Raw genomic sequence first — 18,585 nt, forward strand, 5'->3', positions numbered from 1 at the left:
GTTTTGTAGAACTCAATGTCTCATAATGTGTATTTCAAGAAAATTTTAGTGGCAGAACAGAAACGCGATATTTCTAGGCGTTCTTGTTTGTTTACAGTCTTCTACAGACATCTACGATAACCCCAAAACAGGTGCACAGTACAGGGGGAGTGGCAGGTGATAAATGGAGAAGTGTCAAAGTCTCTCATGTTCTTAAAGCAACACAGACACACGGTCGTCAACCTTCATTAGAACTTCTTCAAATAGCAAATTCTTTCGGTGCATCCTCCCTGGTTAAGTGGAAATGTCTTAGTAATTTATCTACGGGATTGTCACAAGCGAGGACGCACACTTATATTTCAATAACTGACAGTATTTGAGGTACTGAGGAACATAATATTCAGCTTTCAGGGTTGAGAACAGTTGGCTTTTTGGTGCAAGAAGACCAATCAGCCGGGGACATTAAACACGTGTGTGACTTCTGTCATTTAAATGTGAGGGTTGACATCAACCTTCTCAATGTCTATAAAAACAGCTTTTAATTATTCTGGCCTGGAAAAATAACATCTTTTGCTTTATTAGTGAACAACAGCAGCCAGTGCGAAAATTTATTTAGTTTCGTTGGGTCAGTGAATCCAAGAATTTCTCTAAAGATTACAAGCTCCTTTGAGAGTTAATCTTCTAAAGTGAAACTCATCAAATATAAGGATTTCTGGTAGCTATGTACTCGAAATCATGATCACAAATATTTGACTTTAACTACATACGATCGTAGAAACAATTTCCAGAAACAACTGGTTGACAACAGGTCACACTGCTTTTAAATTGCGTGCATTGAATACAATACTTCGCAAAGATACACAGGCCAGAACAGTTCTATCCTAAATTGAAGTCTAGGTCTGCTTGTAGGAGTTTAACCATACCAAACTTCAGAGACTGAAGTGCTCAAAGCTATTTATCTGACAGGTATTAAATAATCAATCTGAAACAGATGAGCCCAAGTAATTTACAAGGTTTTCTGTTATGCATTCAAATTACTCCATTTAAGGTGGTTTGATATTAGGTATTTTTCACAACATCACAGCACGAAGACATTAATTTCACACCTCAAAAGGGACGCCTGTTTTATCCCTTTTGAAATTAATTAAGTGGGTCGATTTAAAGTTCCACAATGTTTAAATTTAAAAGTTTCCGATGTGTCTGTGTATTAGCTGTTGCTAAGGGACAACAAATGTTTATGTTGTCACTTAATAGCCGTGGTCTGAAGTAGTACGTTTGAGATAATCCTTTGGCGTCTTAATTCACATAATGTCAATGGATTAATAAGAAACTTATTTGAAAGAAAAGCATGTTTATATCATCAAGATCAATCAACAAAGTATGTTCAAAATTTTTCAGTGGTCCATTTTCCCACTCCAATTTATTTTCGTTGTTTATTCCTAATATAGTAGTTCTGAATGATTACAGTTTTCTGGTATGTAATAAAATAAAAGCAGAGGACAGAAAGCAAAGCTGATGACGTGATGTTTATAAAAAGTTATGGCAGTGGTCTCATTCCCTGTTTTGGAGTTCTTTTTTCGCTTTCCATATGTGCGCCCGCACAAATGGAACTGTGTAGGATGCGATTAGTGGCTGAAACGGATAAAAATAAAAATCAGAGAAATTGAATCTGCACGTAGTTATCTAGTTCAGGAAGCGTTGAAAAGAGACCGCAAAAATCACAAGCGAGTTCGACACGTAAATAAACAAAATATGCGAATGATCTACGAATGTTCGATTGTATCTGAAGAACAAAAAAACGAATCAAAGATCGCGCATAAAAGAAATGTTATGCACTTTGAAGCAATATCTATGGTAACAGTCGAATTAAATATCACACCGGATTTTCCGTAATATGCATGGAGACATAATTAAAGAGGAAATGATTGGGTATGAGGGACTTAAAAGATTCATCTCTCTTATCTTATTTGTGAAAGTTTAATGAAGCATATTTTTCATATCGGTTGTTTGATTTTGGTCTCCTCAAGCAGATCGGTGGTAGTGGCCAGAGGTGATCCTAGGATCTTCTAAAGGGAGGGCCTGAAGCAGCATTCCAAGGAATCATTAAGCTTTAAATCATGTATCAAGAAAGAAAATCCGCATTATTTTGATCATAGAGGACTTAGCCCCTACTTGGAACTGCCCCCCACTAGGGGGGGCCTGTCTCAGAACAAAGTCAAATTCAAGCCCTAGGAAATCTCACTAATTGCAGATTTGAAGATTACAGCAAAGGAAACTCAGGTCAGGAAGTAATGTGTTGAGTGTAACTGAATGAGCGTTATAAGACTGATTTCTCTATTTGAGGTATAATTAAATCAGACATATCCCTTAAGATTGGGAAAATACGAGGTGAATATGTAAATCTGGTTTAGTGGTACCAATATATTTAAAGATTCTATAATCAATAAATGAAACTAATTTGATGCGTAGTGGACCGTACCAAAATTTTTGATGAAATAGTCCCGGATAATGACACCTGTACATCTCGAGAAAAATAAATGAGTCCAATATTTCGAAATTCGAGAAGAATCGATGAACTGCTAGGATTTGGACGGCAGCTAATGAAACAAAGGTTGAAAACAGCAGAAAATATCTGAAGAAGAAACATGAAAAACAGAAGAAGAGAAACTGTCTTGTATATTCTTAATGATGTGCCTTGGTGTCTGTGTCCTTAATAGAAACTGTTCCTCTTTATCAGAATTAACTTCGTCGTGTCAGATCAACTGAACTACTACTTCGAAAACCATGGAATTCCTTGCGCCTTGAGAGGTCCGGACTAGTTTTTGTCTAAAAAGTTCAATTTTCAGACTTCAGTTCCAAAACTCACCGGACCATCTAAATCACAGAAAATAATAGAACATAGAACACCATATAATGAAGAGATCGTGCATTTCAGTTTATTTATTTGCTGAATTCACCATTCAAACACTGACTTCTAGAAAGGTGCCTCTTTACGCCCTTCCCTCAAAGAAACTTCACTTTCTTGAGATCCCATCATGACATTTTCATAAAATTGTCTGAGATTTAACTTGTTTTATTCAGCAGTTTTTCCTAGGCGAAGAACACGAGGAGGGTGCAATTTCAATTAATGTTTTTTAGACAAATTAGAAAGATTGTTTTTAATAATTTTAATTCTTATGCTGAATATGCACAGTACGCTTAAAATGTCAGCGACTTTTTTTCTGTAAATATATAACTCTGGAGGAAGTAATTGGTGTACTCCTCTGTACACATCAAATCACTTCTCTTCCTAAATATAATTAATTGTAGTCAGTTTCATGATTTCATCGGACTCAAAAAGCATCCACTCAACTTTTTGCTAATCGAACAAACCAAAACAATAACTGGTTGGCTCACTGATAACTGGCTTTGGTGCAACTGAAGTGACAAATCTAGCATCACAGTGATCATTTATCACTCAGTAAAAGTAGTTGGAAGTAGCAATATGAAACGGTTTGCCAGAATATACCTCTAAGTTTCTTATTACAGATGGCTGTTAAATGACACGATTTTTTTTAGCAGGTTCAAATAGTTCACTTCATAGGCTTCGTAAATGAATTATAAATACTTGTAACATTAGTACGTAACCTATCCAGTTCGGGTTATGAAGCTGTCAAATACCACATGAGTTCTGAGCGAGTAGTCAGTAAAGAATTAAAGCGAGAGTTCATATATTTACGAAGATTCACGTCCAAAACGAAATTCAAAACGTAGGAGTGTTTTATAAAGTTTTACATTATAAAGCACTCTCTTTTTCAAGCATACCACAGCGGTTGGTCACAGTCAGTTATCTGTTCGCAATTTCAACCATGGAAAATGTCTGAGAATGTGTGTTCTTCGTGAATTCAATTTTTCGCATGCGTTTCAAAACACGTTTTCGAATATTGGCAAATTCGTGGGCAGAAAGAGAATTTCAAAGATAAAGACCACCGCATATCCACTTCCTAATTAATACTTCACCACTTCTTCTAACAAAGTGTATCAAACAGCAAAAGAAAGTCGTGAGAACATTTTCTTTGATGATGTATCAGAATACCTCTACTAATGTGCAGCGAATGCAAACAAGAAGGACGTTTGAAATTTGAGTTGGACTATCTTAATTCAACTGCATCTCCGTCGCTCTGGCAAGAGCGGCTGATTGTCATTTTGACAGAAGCCCTGGGAAATCGCGTGTCATATAGAATTGATGTACAAACACTGGCAGCCTCGTTCCCAACATAACCGACAGGAAGCTCAGTTAGTTCCTTTTAACGGCATCATGTGCATCTGCAAGATGTGTCCATCTTGTGAACGACCCCGTTTGCACTTCTCACCTTCAACAAAACAAAAGGAGATACATCGTAAAACCACAGCTGAAGAAGTCTTAAACTTCTCTTTAATATGTTATCTTTTCCTGAGATAGTCATTTAAAAATGGCGCAATGGATTGGGGAATATTTATATGGTGACACAGGAAAGTTTAATTTATTTGGGGATAAACTCTAATCTGTTGAAATACTAATAAATGTACGATATATGGAGTGTTGTTCTATCGGCGAAAATAAATAGAGTGCCAATGACTTCGCTAATAGTTGCATAAATATTGGGACATTCAAGTACAAGCAGACAAAAGAGCTTAATCCGCAGTATTTCACTAAGGTTTGCCTAACAAAATCCTAGTTTACGCGGAGGAAAGACAAAATCCGTGTGGTGAAAATTTAGTTTATTTGATTCTTGCGTATTCTCATCGTCAGACCAATATTAGGGGCTAAATAATTCTTCAATATTCTTGTAAATAAATTGATAGTCATACATTTTAAAAACTTTATTTAATGAATACAAAGAAGGTTATTAACTTATATCCCCAATACCGTCCTCAGGAGGGATTTTGGATAGAATTCAAAAACGTAGCGAGAGTCAAAGTTAGTATTTTATGTACTTGATATTGCATTATATTGCTAAATTAGTCCTGAAATAAATTAAACTTTCATAAAGATGTGTACTTTAACCACACAATGATTGTGTTTTCCAAAAGGTGAAAACACAATCATTGTGTGGTTATCTGATCTGTATCAGAAGGAATTCAAATTATCCATTTGAAGCGCTAAAGAAGTTCACGGTTTGTTTGCTAACTAATATAATACCTGCTTGATTGTTCTAAAGATTTATAAGACGGGTGATAACTGGCATGCAACTGAATGAAGAATGAAAGACTGTGCCTACTGGTCCGCGAGTGTCACATTCTTAAGGTTTTTTACATCATCAGGCAGAAATGCCATTAAACCATTTGCAGAGATATGAATATAAGATTGGAATATCTCATCTTGACGCAAACTCCTTGAATCTCCGCAAACATATGGGTTTACATGCCATTATACTACGGCTTCTCCCTTTCATGATATATCGTGGTTTAAGGAAGGCTGAGGGTTCTTTGAGAATCAGTTCAGATTGTAGGTGAATTTAGATTCATCTGTGGATAGTAGACAATTCCATTTACTTTCAATTCGTGGTCGCTTATTAATCCTGGTCAGGTGCGCTTTTTTGATTTTATATTTTCACTGTTTTTAAAAGGAATAATAGGCTCCTCGTCGCTTTTCAAAGTTGTTAGGTTTAGACACTTCGGTTACTAAAACCATACTGAGCCGTTCTGCATCAGTGTCTGCTAAGGATGATTTGTATGTTGTATGCGCTGGAAAACCCAGAATAATCGAAGGCGGAACCCTACGCCCTTCGCCTCAAATTGGCTAGCTGCAATCTCCATTAAAGAGGACTTCAGAAATTAGTTGGCAGGAATCGAACACAAATCTCTCCAAGCGAATGATAAGTAGAGAAACCTCAATACTGTCACGAATGACATCTTTTATCAAAACTCCTGGTTTACATTAAATATCCAACGGTGTGCTCCTTGCGGGACGGGCAACTTTCAATACAAAGTGTTGCTCAATGTCATTGTGAGGTTTTTGCAATTAGGGTAATTTTTTGATGGGTGTCCTGTGACTAAGTGCACAAGACGGCTTTGAACAGATATTCGTGGCACATGTTTTCTTTTGGGATTGCAATCATAATATGTTTACCATGCTGTATCTGATATTTAATTCCAATAAATCTACTTCCATTTTCCCTAATGCTCTCCACTCCATTGAAGCGTAAACCGGAGATTTTTCGATAACTGTCGCATTTGTGAGCAGATTTCGAAGCGTTTTGATATGGCCACAGGCAGTCTCGGGAGGATGGAAGCCATTGGAGAACATTTCATTTTCAATATGTGAATCATCGACATAGAGATCATTCTGTCTCTGACAGGAGAATTCATTTCGAAAGGCAACCTCTAATACTTCAATTGCATAAGTTTCTTTATTTATTTATGAAAAGATAAGCTAAGGAAATAGCTTATCCTATACCAAATTTGAAATATGTGGTGTTTAATGGTAAGCCGAAATCCAAAAGGTTATTTGAACCTATAGTAAAATAAATTAATTTTTAGTTGACAGTCCCAAACGGCCAAATATGGTCAAAAGAGTTTAATGAAAAAAGTAAACAAGAATATTACCGTACTCAGCGGTCACGCAGGTTAGAACGGCGGTCAAATCAAATGCATATACTACTATACCCTCGCATTTGACTACTCGGCTAATGAAGACAAAATACTTTAAATTGTAATTTTTTGGAAATGCATGTGAAGGAACGTTATTGCACAGGACGAAAGTAGAAGGAATTAACGAGGAAGAGGAAAAGTTAGTTTTGTGTGTTTGAAATTTAAATTCGAACGGAAGTTGATTAGAAGAGGCATTCGAAATAGTTTGGAAGAGAGGTTGAATTTCAGAAGTTAATTCAGAGGAACAATACCCATGGAAATCTGTAGAAAAAAATTTCAGCAGAAACCCCTATGTCTATGAAGTGGAGTGAGTTCGTAATAGAAGGATTATTAACCAATTGTCTACTCTCTTTTGGAGAGAGCCGAGCAGATTTAGGTTTTTGGGACGCCATCCTACATGTGGGAACAGTCCATAGTAGGACGGATTTCTGATTTGTACAGTCAATAACTGCTTATGCAAAGAAAGAGTAGAAATTAGAGTTATCTAGTCTTTCTGAAGATGAGGTTGGTAGTAGCAGACTCTTCTTGCTAGAAATAAGACCAGGTCGAATTTTAAAACTAAAGTTAACTAAGAATTCTTCTCCCCATTGGACAAATGCCTGGAGATCAGCATTTAAGTAATTGGTCGCAGATATTCGAGAAATTGTAGCTGTTTGCGCAGAGCTGTATTTGACGAACTGTAAAGTAGTGTAAGGTGTAAAACTATGGATTTCCAATTAATGGGAGACGTTTATTAACATTCCGGAGTAAAAGAGTGGGTGAAAGAGTAGAACCTTGGGAACTTCCGCAGTAGTTGAGAGGTTAGAAGTTAAAACCATCATACACAGTGAGCAGTCAGAGACACAAACTGGCCAAGTTGCAAAAAGCAGAAGACAGACCATAAGATGGAAGCTTACGCAAATTTTTATGCCAAACATGATTGAAAGACTTAAACGTCGAGAGAAAATACTCGAGTTAATATAAAGCTTTCCATTCCACTAGTATCTCCAATGGATTGACACTAGGCAGATGTGGACAACTTCATTCTTTATATTTTAACGATAATCGAAAAACACGAAAGGTTGTTGATACTCCCAGCTCATTGAATAGAATGAAGGCCGGGGAATGAGAGAAGAAACGTCGTAACGTTCGATATTCAACTTCATCTAAAAGTTTTAGGTCATACCACATTCCCTCTCAACTTTTCAAGAAAAGTTAAACTAATCGACTGAGTTGAGATCTACAGTTTATAACTTTCGCCGAGGAACTAAGGCAAAGAGGCATAAATATATCGTGTTTAAGTTGCCTGTATTCTTCGTAATGTTTTGTCTTGAAAGATAAAAAAAAACCCATCTAAAATAATGCAAGATTATCTGAAACAATTTAAGCCTCAGAGAATTTTTTATTCACTTCAGAAATACACGCAGTCTCAATTCTAATCTGAAGAAGTCCATTTGCGCATACGAGAATCACTGAAGACGTTTCTTTTTCGATTATCGAGCAATTAAGATGATCTAATCCGTCTTTATTTTATACAGTGTTTGCTTGAAATTGTTTGCAAAATATTGACTGAACGAAAAAAAAAAAAAGTTTTTCTTCTGTTTCCCGAGAAGAAAAATCCCTTCCATCATCATGAATGAAACGTGATTTTTCTACTTTGGACCAAATGATAACACCTAGTTCACTTTGAATAATGAATTCTAGGAACAACGTGTTTTTAGTGGCATTTAAGCTTATTTCTTCGCATTAAAAATAAAACAAAATAACCGGATACAGTCTTTCGAACTCAAAATAAGAAATTTTAAAATGATTCTTGTGAAGTATTTTGTATCCTATTTTGATCAACCGCCAACTCATCTTACTTCTGCATAAGGCCGTTCTGATATTACTTGGGCAGAAGAAGATCGAAAGAACGATCTGTCTTTTTCAAGTCCCAATTCAAATGTAACTTCCATGTTGAATTTAATAATCAGAGTTCGCTTCTTTTTTCCAGAAGAATTCTGTCACCTCCGAAGGAAAAGAACGATGCAAGCTGAGGTACGCAGGCAAGAAATAGGTATAAAAGTGCGCAGGAAACAGAGATATTAGCAGCAGCTATTGACTCGTGGTAAAGAGGCCCAAGAAATATCATCTTCAGCTACATCAGACCACTTGGGCCTTTCAGAGTCAACAGGCCGGTATTACAAAAAGATGAAAGGCCGAGAATGATATAATAGTTAAATGGAGGTCCAGATTGAATATCGATCCATTATCAAATTCTTGTTTTTGCAAGGCAAACAGCCAAGGGCTATCCATGAAGAGATGTCTACGGTGTATGGTAATATCTATTTGTCGTAATACGTTTTAAAAGATTGGTGGAGACAGTTCAATTGCGGCCGAGAGCATGTCCATGAAGAGGAAAGAAGTGGGTTGTCATTACATCTCATACTACTGAATTCGGGGAGGAAACTAAAGAGCTGATTCGCAATGACTACCAGATAATTAAGCAGATAGTTGCTAAGAGCATAATTCACTATGATTTGAATAGGAATAAGGTGCCAGTACGATGGAATTCTCGCTTGCTGACATGTCTTAAGAAAGGGGGAGGAAAAGAAAAAAAAATAGAGGCCTGCTCTGCCGAATTGATCGCCATATGTGACAGCGATCCACACCTGTTTGTTGTGGTTTTTTCTGGTGACTATGGATGAATCGCGGGTAGATTCACATTGATTCAGAAACAAAGCAGGTATCAAACAATGGAAACATCCATCATCACCAAATTTCAAAAAGGACAGAGTGCAACCATCTGCAGGGAAGGTATTCTAGTCAGTTTTCCTGCATCAGTTGGGTACTATTCTCATAGATTATTCGAGAAGGGTAATCCACCATCACTGATCACCACCACAGAAATTTACTGAAGCAATTAGATGCGGCAATTAAGGAAAGCGATGCGGAATGATTAGCAAAGGCGTTCTGTTGCTTCGTGACAATACTGCTGTCGCACCTTCTGACTTCCTCTTTCCGCAGCTGAAATTGTTTTTGCGTGGAAAGCTTTTTTTTCTTTTGGCAATGCAGAGGTAATTTCTGAGACAGAAGCATGGTTTCAAAAGCAAAGTGAGAATTACAAAAAGGACATAAGCGAGCGCCGCAAAAGATGGTAGAAATGTGTCGCTTTGGGTGGCGATGACTACATAGAGAAGGAATAATATATATCAGATCTAATCCACCTGGGATATGTAGAACATGGTCACGGGAAAAACTTTTTGATAACCCCTGGTAGAAAGCAACAATCGCTATAGACCCACCAGCTCAACCAAGTTGTGAAAATAGCCCATAAAATTCCTCCCACAAGTGACGTGATTTCAACTAGGACCATTCCTATCCGATGTGGCAGGGCGGTGATTATAACCAATGTACGGCCTGAGAGGGTGTGGGAGTCTTAGATCACTAATTCATTCATGAATAAATGAAGCAGTGACCTAATGATTTAGTGAATGAATGAAGTTCGTTCGTCCATTGAATTCCATGTGGAAACGCTATTTTTCTACATGGTCTTCAGTGGACGACTTCCTTCGAAGTGAGGATAATCTTTGAATGGAGTGGAGCGGCCAGCAAGACCTTCTCACTTGACTGTATACGTTTAATATGCTTCGGAGAGAAAATCTGTTTGGCTCACAGGGGAATTATACTATTGTTTTTTTTTTTTTTCGCCAGAGATCGACTATGAAACTTCTCTATGAAACGTCTGAATAATGCAGGACTACCCTTGTATAGTCATAAATCCTCCAGGGGAAGCTCAGGTTTTGCATCCAGCAAAATGAACACTGATCACAGAATACACTAAATTTTTACTACAATAACTGTTTTTTTTTTAAGCTAAAGAAACTATGGCTCTAAAGCAAAACTGCACTCTTTCTGTAAATTGCGTGAATTTATGGTCAGTTTGCCTGTTGAAAAACAAATTTTCAGGAAAATGAGTGTCTAATTATAATGATCTCTCAGATTTTATGCTTGTAACTGAACGATTTTTTGTTCACCAATGTATTTTTCCTCCTTCATTTAATGTATGCTACAAGGTACTTGAAGGACACCATTAAATCATACATCATATTTCTCTTTCAGCTAAGACGTGCAAATTTAGTTGCAGGTTTCTTTTCGATCCGATCATTACCCAATTTGCAAAGGTTACTTTTTTTAAATTCTATAAGGTTCTCCAGCTGATGGGTTTTGTTAATGATATACAGGAATTTTTCCAGCAGAGAAAGTAACAGGTAATTTTTTCCGTTGTATAAGGGAATGGTAAAGAAACATCTTCAGTATTTCAAACTGGTTTCTAAGCCTTAGTTCAGGATGTATAGAACTGTTAGGTCTATACATCCCTTCGAAATAGATCAGTATAGATCTGTGGCAGAGAAGAGCAACAAGTTCTACACCCTTCCTGTTTTGGAGAAGGGTTTTAAATGATACATTGTGTGCGTGTGTTTGTGTGAGAGCGAGAATCTTTATTGGAAATGGGTTAAGTAAAGTTAATGCTGATGGTATCTTTATTTTTTTTCGACCGAATCACATAAGGAAAATTCACATAAGAGAACAAATTTAAATTGGAAAACGATGGCTGCAGGATTGATATGCGAAAGTTGGCTTTCAGCCGGAGAGCGTTTGATTGGAACAAACTTGCATCTGGTGTTGTGAAAGTGAGTAGTTTGAACTGGCTAAAGGAAGAATTAGATATATTATTAGAGGGAGGAACCAGCAAAGAGTGGGAATTTTTTTTCTTATGGCTGACGTTATATATAAGCGTGCTTCCTCTACTCTAACTCTCATACTTTTGTTAGTTTCTATTTTTAACTCCTAAAAACTATGAAAATGAACAGTATTTTGAATTATTGTACACCTCCCAGACCATCGTTGGCTTTCCAACAATTCTCACACCACTTTTTTTTCTGAACCGGATCGAAACTGATAAAGCAAGTGTGTACCCTCCCAATACTCAGCCGTCTTCTTACAACTATTAAGTCTGTGTATTCCAGTCCCTCTTCCAAAATCCTGCAATAAGGAACATCTAAACAATGTCCCAGGGAGAGTTTATTGCTGGATTTTGAAAAATAAGTGTCCCCAACTGCGCAGCCTCCCCGATTCTCTCTTTTTCTTACAAATCTTATGAAATAGATGTTTCACATTCCATTGGAACATTCTTATCTCATTGCAAGCAATAATTATGATATAGAACACTTAGCCCATCTTTTGCCCCACAAACAGTATGATCTCAGGGGAAATATCATGCCCCACAGTTTTCCAAAGAAATGTCTTTGGATTTCTGCCTCATTGGATATCTCAATATCTCTTTCCATGTATTGATTCTATGTTGGCCTAGCGGTTTCGTCATTCGTTTAGAACGATCTGAGTTCATATCCTGTGACGAATGGAGGAAATGACAAACTTGCATTTACTCTTTTTTTAGAGCCTACTCCCAAAAAGTCTGTCCACTCCCCGCATGAAAATAAGCCCACAAAAATGTCTGCTTTCATACACGGGACTCGAACCCTAGACCTTTTTCCATACTGTATAAAAGAGTAGTGATCTAACCACTGTACTAGCGGCGAGGAGATGGTACTATGGAACTACTCGTCAACTGCACTTACTCTATCACGAAGCGGAAAAACCCACATGAAAGTTCCCTTCGTAGAGAGAAGATTAGAACTCAGGTGTTTCTGTACATGGAGGGCGAGAACCGTCACCACTTTCCAACCACGAGAACTACAGAGGAAAGCAAATAGGAAAGTGAGAGCACCAATGTTGCAATTTAAAAACTAGATGTTGTGTAGAAATTACTGAACATTTAGAGAATGTGCTGATAAATTAGACGAAACTGATTTGATTTACTTCCTTCGGATGTGATTGTGTAGTATGTTGTGAAAGTGGCTAACCGCATGCGCGCGCACACACTAAAATTAAGTGAAGGAGAGAAACCAATAGGGATTTACAGAGAACTTTAATGGCTATACATTATAAAGCAGTAGTCTGCAAAAAATGTTTGCAAGTGATATCAACTGTTTAAGAAAAGGGAGAAGTAACTTGCAGGATGAAGAAGAAAAACATTTGCTTGATCGATTTCGCAAAACCTGGCTGCATTGTTAATGTCCAAACATATCTTGCCTAACTTTAAATGTATCAAGAAATGCCACGAGAAGAAAGCTTCTACTTCTTGATAATAGAATCATAAAGAAGAAAATCACCTTCATGGCAATACACGACCGGCGCAGTTGCCAGTAGATTTTGAGCAGATTGAAAGTAAAGTCCCACACAATACTTCAAACTCAAAGATGGGAACTGAACCCAGAGAAGAGATGGAATTCATTTCTGTTGTTCTAAAACCTGTGCTAGTCACAAAGACTATAATACCCTTGCCAAAACAGAACCCATTCCTATTTTGGGCAGCCGTTTTATGCTGCTTCTTCCACTGTATAGAGATCTTTCATCTCACTCGATTCCAAAGGAATCCTCTCCAATCAATTATCATCATATTGCTTCTTTTAACTTATTTTATCTAAAGTAATAGCGAAATCCATTGAGAGTCAACTTTCCAGGTAACGGGGAATATTTTGGCAAATCGCGGTTGTTCTTTTGCAACCAATCATTTGTTTTGTCGTTTAAGTTTGTACATAAACAGAAACCACTCTGTGCTATCACGCAGATGATTTTGATTAGGCAATGTGACACGCTGCTTCACTTACCGATGGACAAATGATCAAAACTGCATTCATACATGTTCGATTCCTTTCGAGAAATGGCATTATGACAAGATCTAAAACATCTCTACGTTCTATCCGTGAAAGGTAGCGTCACTGCTCTTCGACGCCAAACACTCGAGTTCAGGAATACTTCCAGAGAGGATGGGAAAAACATCTGTAGAAGATTTTTGTATTTCCCTTTCCACCACTGCCATTCTGTGGGTCTCAAGAGAAGAGTATTATTTTCTCTCGAAAACTATGGGGTTTCATCCCGCAAAATAGATAAAAGGGCAATAAAATACATGCAAATTTAGAAACAATATGATATTTCATGGCTGCCTCAGCTCAAATACTAAAACTTTAAAATGTGGTCTGCAGACTAATCTCTAAATAGCAAAGAGGAGCGCAATTAAAAGAGTATCTTGTTGTGCTGTTTGCTAATGGTGCAGTTTGAAAATATGTTGGGAGTCATTTGGTTACTCAGAGTTATTCGAATGCAGTTATATCTGTCGTTAGTAATTTGAAATCATCTCAAGTGTCAATTAATTAAATTCATGGCTCAAACTCAACCAAATCTTAGCATAGTGTTGTTGTCTAAAGACTAGATATCCTTTCGCATTTTCATAACGTACATAAATTTATTTTCAAATACGTTGAAGAATCAGTCTAATTACTTGCTACGTTCAAACAAAACTGAGTTTGGAGGTTAACTCCATTGACATCCTGACTTAAACTGAAATGCAGGGGTGAAATGGCGATTTATCGAATCAAAATTATTTCTTACATCTGTACCCATGACAGGATTGTAATTCTTATGGTAGAAGAACGTTCCATACAGTGGACGGACGCGATTTAAGGGGAAAAAATTGCACCAAGTAATTGTGGAGTTGATTTTTTTTTGCTTTGTTACATTCCTTCTAATACTCCAAAGGCAAACTGCAAAAATGCTTATTGAAAGGGTGTATTCTGGGATTAAAGTGAATGGAAAAGTCCATCCGGGTTTGGTTGCTAACTGCCATAGTTTCGTATTGGCAAACATTTGACCAGAGACGTATAATTTTTCTTCTTCAAGCCAGTGACCACAACCAGCCGCTGTTTGCAGGAGAATTATCTGTAGTAAGTAACCCTTATTTGCAGTTTGACGAAACAAAACTTCGTTATGATCCCTACAATAGCTATAAGAACTCGTTTTCGCCAGGTATCCGACATATGACCTGCGTTCACCCATGGAGTTTAGGTGAACGACTGAATATTGCTTTACTGCAATCTTTAAGTAAATATAATTTATTTGGGCGGTGTTCATTTAAAGCTTTTCCTTGTTAATACACTAAAGTGCATCTTATTATGCTCTTCGCTTTTATGCTGTCTCATTGAGAATACAAAGACAATTAATGGCTGTTTTTTTTAAGGTTTCATAAATTGATTTATTTATCAGTGAGGCGAAACGTAACTAAAGAAATAATAGACTTACAACAGTATAACTTCTCCATTACAGTTTGCACGCTTTCGTGGGAAAGAAACTCCGAGATTCAAATTGAATATCGTGAAAGGAATTACTATGAAAATGTAAAGTGTCTGGTTAAAAATGATCGTTGGGCATTTGTCCTCAGTTGCATTGTGGTCCAGCAACTTGTCACGCATTTGAAGAGCTCTGGGTTCAGGTTCGCCAGAGACTGAAGGGATTTTTAAAATCTTCCTTTCAGTGGGCTGAAAGGAAGAAACCCATAGGAATAGAGTTTCCCCGCGAGTTATTCTGCGTTTTGTTTATTTTTTTCGAGACTTACAACATCCAAATAGGCAAGACAGCACAAGCAATCTACAAATACGTTACATTGCGCCAAGTATATCGTTGGATTAGTCTTTCACTAACTATTGGTTCAGGTATTCCACTGAATAAACCAAACAAAAGCCTTAGGGCACCCCCTCCGATTGAAGGAAATTGTCTGACTACGATATATGCAAATACAAATAGAAATTATGTGTATATTCAAATAAAGCTATGGCGTACGCAATAACGAACATATATCTTACGTAGGGCGACTCTTGAATGTCAGTTCAACCCCGTCATAGATCTGTGTGATGTAAAAGGACCAAAATTGTGCAAAATTATGGATACCGCAGTTCCACGATCCTGCACTGTGCCAGCAAAAGTATCTGATGACATCTGAAGAAAAACAGCACAGATCAACATCGGGAATGAAACATCGAGGATGCAAAAGCAAGGCAACAGGAACTAGAAGAAGAAATCGAGTGTCAGGAACTCCAAGGCTCAAAAGATATGGCAGAACATAATAAGGACCAGAATTAGTAGGCATTGTTGGTTGTAGATTATCCGGGATCTCTGTTGCCACACATCAAACAAGAAAGTTCTAATACCTCTTCCTTTTCTTCGCAATGTCTGCAGAAATATAAACCAATAGAAGTCCTTCCTAAGGAAGAGTGTTCTGTAGCCTACAACTTAAGCTTATAAAGGACAAAGACGGTGCCTTGAGAAAGAGTTTAGCGAAATTTTTGAAAGGTGATAAAGATCTCTTCAGATGAAAGTAGTTGACTTTCGATTCTAGCAGAAAAGTTTGTTTTCACAGAGATGAGTCTCACGTGTTCCTAAAGTAGACAAACAGTAGGCGAGTTGATTCCTTTTCAGCGTTGCAAGTACATAATGAAGCGTAAAAATTAAGCGTAAACCATCTTCTAACAATTTTAATAGCGACATAATTGATGGCTGTAAGAATTTTTTGGTTACCGCTCCTTTAGAAGCAGCAGCTCGCCTCTGTTGCCAAACATCAAACAAGAAAGTTCCAATACTTCGACCTTTTCTTCCCAATGTTAATTTCAAACGCATCGCTATGTCTAATTTGGTAAGAGAATCCACGAAAAAGAACTAAAATCTAACGGACGAGTTCCTGCCAATACCTATAGAGCAGGGGTAGAAATAGAAAAGGGCTCTTGGTGTGATGAAAGTTCTACTTGAACAGTGAGAAGAGATTTAGCTCTTTTAAACCAGAGGCGGCCGCAAAAGTGAAATGGGAGCAATTATAGATCTGCAGGGCAATAAGGGATGTAAAGCTCTTAAATTTAGCCCCAGTCGAGTAATACGGAATAAGCATGGCTCTAATATTTTTTTCACTAACTGTTGAATATGAAGGCTGAAGGAAAAGCAGTAATCAGTGAGAACTGAAAGATAATTGATTAACATTATTGTCGGAAGGATTTCGCCATGTAATTTAATAATCGGAAGTCTGTTATATAAGTCAATCGGCATTTAAATATCATAAGTTGTTTTTAAGGGGATATTACGATCTTGTTTTCAAAAGACCAAGAAATGAGGCTGAACATTGTTGTATATGCGAGCAGCTCAAAGTCCACTCGCGAGTTCCCACTGACGAGGATGGTGAGATCGTCAATATATGCTAACTTTTGATTGTTATCGAAGTACTAGTCTTGGAAAGAGACCAATCAAGAACGAAGTTCCAGATCAAAGGGTCAAATATTAGCTCTTGAGGCAACCGCGAGTAACAGATCTTGAAATAGCTGATGTGTGAAATGAATAGCAAGAGAACGGTGGACAAAGTTACTACAAAGCAGAGTTGTTGTTGTAGGGTTTTAAGCACATAAGTGACTAAGATCATATTGCTCCGTGTATATATTCTGTAAATTGCATGTGTTCTGAGGTCAATTTTCTGTTTGCTAGAAGAAAAACTCGAATTTCCGGAAGAAAGAACAATGTTACTCTCGCATGAGACCAATTAACTCAGCCACGTTGTGAAAAAGTCCCATACAAATTCCTCCCATCTTCCACGTGACTTTTCCAAATGGTGTGGGGAGGACGGCGATCCTACCAACTGTGCTACCCACGAGGGAACAAAACAAAGAAAATAGATGCCAAGGTGTCCAAAATTTCAACCATAAGATATCAAAAACGCCCTCGAAATCTAGAAACAATACAAGAACGTACTTTGGAAGCAAAGTTGTAAAAAAGCTTTTGAAATTCTACAAGGACATCTTCACATCCTAAGTCGGGGACGAACTGTAATTTTGACAGCCTTTCTCAGTTAACAAGCTGTTGACGCGAAGAGCCACGAGAGGAAAGACATTGAGAAGAGCCACTGAAAGGAAAGATAACCATATGAAAGTTCTGTTTCTGTAAAAATCATTAAGCTGGCAATATCATATACTTAACAGGTTAAATTTGAATTTGTATTTCATGCTTTTACTGCATGCGTTCTGAATATCGTTGAGCAGAGAGAGAAAGAGAGAGAGAAAATAAAATTTAAGATGAACGCTGAAAGGGAAAATAGACAAGAAAATAAAACAGATAACGTACTGTTTCCAAGCAGAGCCTAGTGTAACAATGGAACGTTACGCTAGAGGGACCACAGAATCCTCAAATGGAAGAGACTTCTGTTTTGGATTCAACAAAGGAGAATACAATAAAATAGTTCAGTATAAGAATAAAGTAGCCAAACGTTCTCCGTGTTTGAATTAAGATCAGAAGTTGCTGATTAAAGTCAGAAATGATTATACCAACTATGCTACTCACGAGGACCAGACGCTATGAAACCCAGCTATACTGTAGGTTAGGGGAGAGTGATAACTTGAGAAGCAGTAAAGTAACGTAAATTTTTAGTGAACTTTGTAAAAGATGAAGTGTTGTAGTAAGAAAAGAGCATATATATAAAGGATCTAGTAAAGCCGAAAGTAATGAAGTAGACATCAGTGATGGCTCAGGTATGTCCGGAGTTGCGAGCCCTTTCATTTAGAGAGGACCTTGAACAGAATGTTCTGAGTACATAGCATGTAATCTTAAATGAGAGATATGGATGAACAATAAAAAAACACACAGAGCGTGTGTATACAGAACCTTAAATCCAAATATTATTAAAGTCAAAAAATGAGATAAAAATACAGTAGTCCCTCGATTTACGATCGTAATTGATTCCTCGAAAACGAAATTATCGTTAATCGAATATATCAGATTCGTGTTTAAGGCTTAATCCATTCCAAGACCACCAGAAGTTCACAGGAAAACCGTACTTCAAAATACAGTAGTTTATTTATTTCATATTATTAAATAAATATTTATGATAACATTGTTAAATGAGGACGAAATTAATTTTTCATGGCGTTAACACCGTTTTCGTATTTTGAAATAATTTCTTGCGTCGTTCGTATCAGGGCGCAGACTCCACGCTCTGATAAAAGCGGCCGCGTGACTTTAAAGAGTTGTGATTGGCCGAGAACGAAAGTGCGAACTTTAGAACTCGATTCGGGTTCATAATGCACGAGGAATATTGTTGCATTCGAA

At 37.3% G+C, this 18,585-nt stretch overlaps 1 protein-coding gene across 1 annotated transcript in view; it reads left to right on the forward strand.

The window, feature by feature from the left end:
• Positions 1-18,585, forward strand: part of LOC150085572 (uncharacterized) — a 106,310-nt gene that overhangs the window by 1,112 nt on the left and 86,613 nt on the right. The window lies entirely within an intron of this gene.

The sequence above is a fragment of the Mastigoproctus giganteus genome, chromosome 5 (genome assembly GCF_048544385.1).
Source record: "Mastigoproctus giganteus isolate SK-2022 chromosome 5, ASM4854438v1, whole genome shotgun sequence".
NCBI lineage: Eukaryota > Metazoa > Arthropoda > Arachnida > Uropygi > Thelyphonidae > Mastigoproctus > Mastigoproctus giganteus.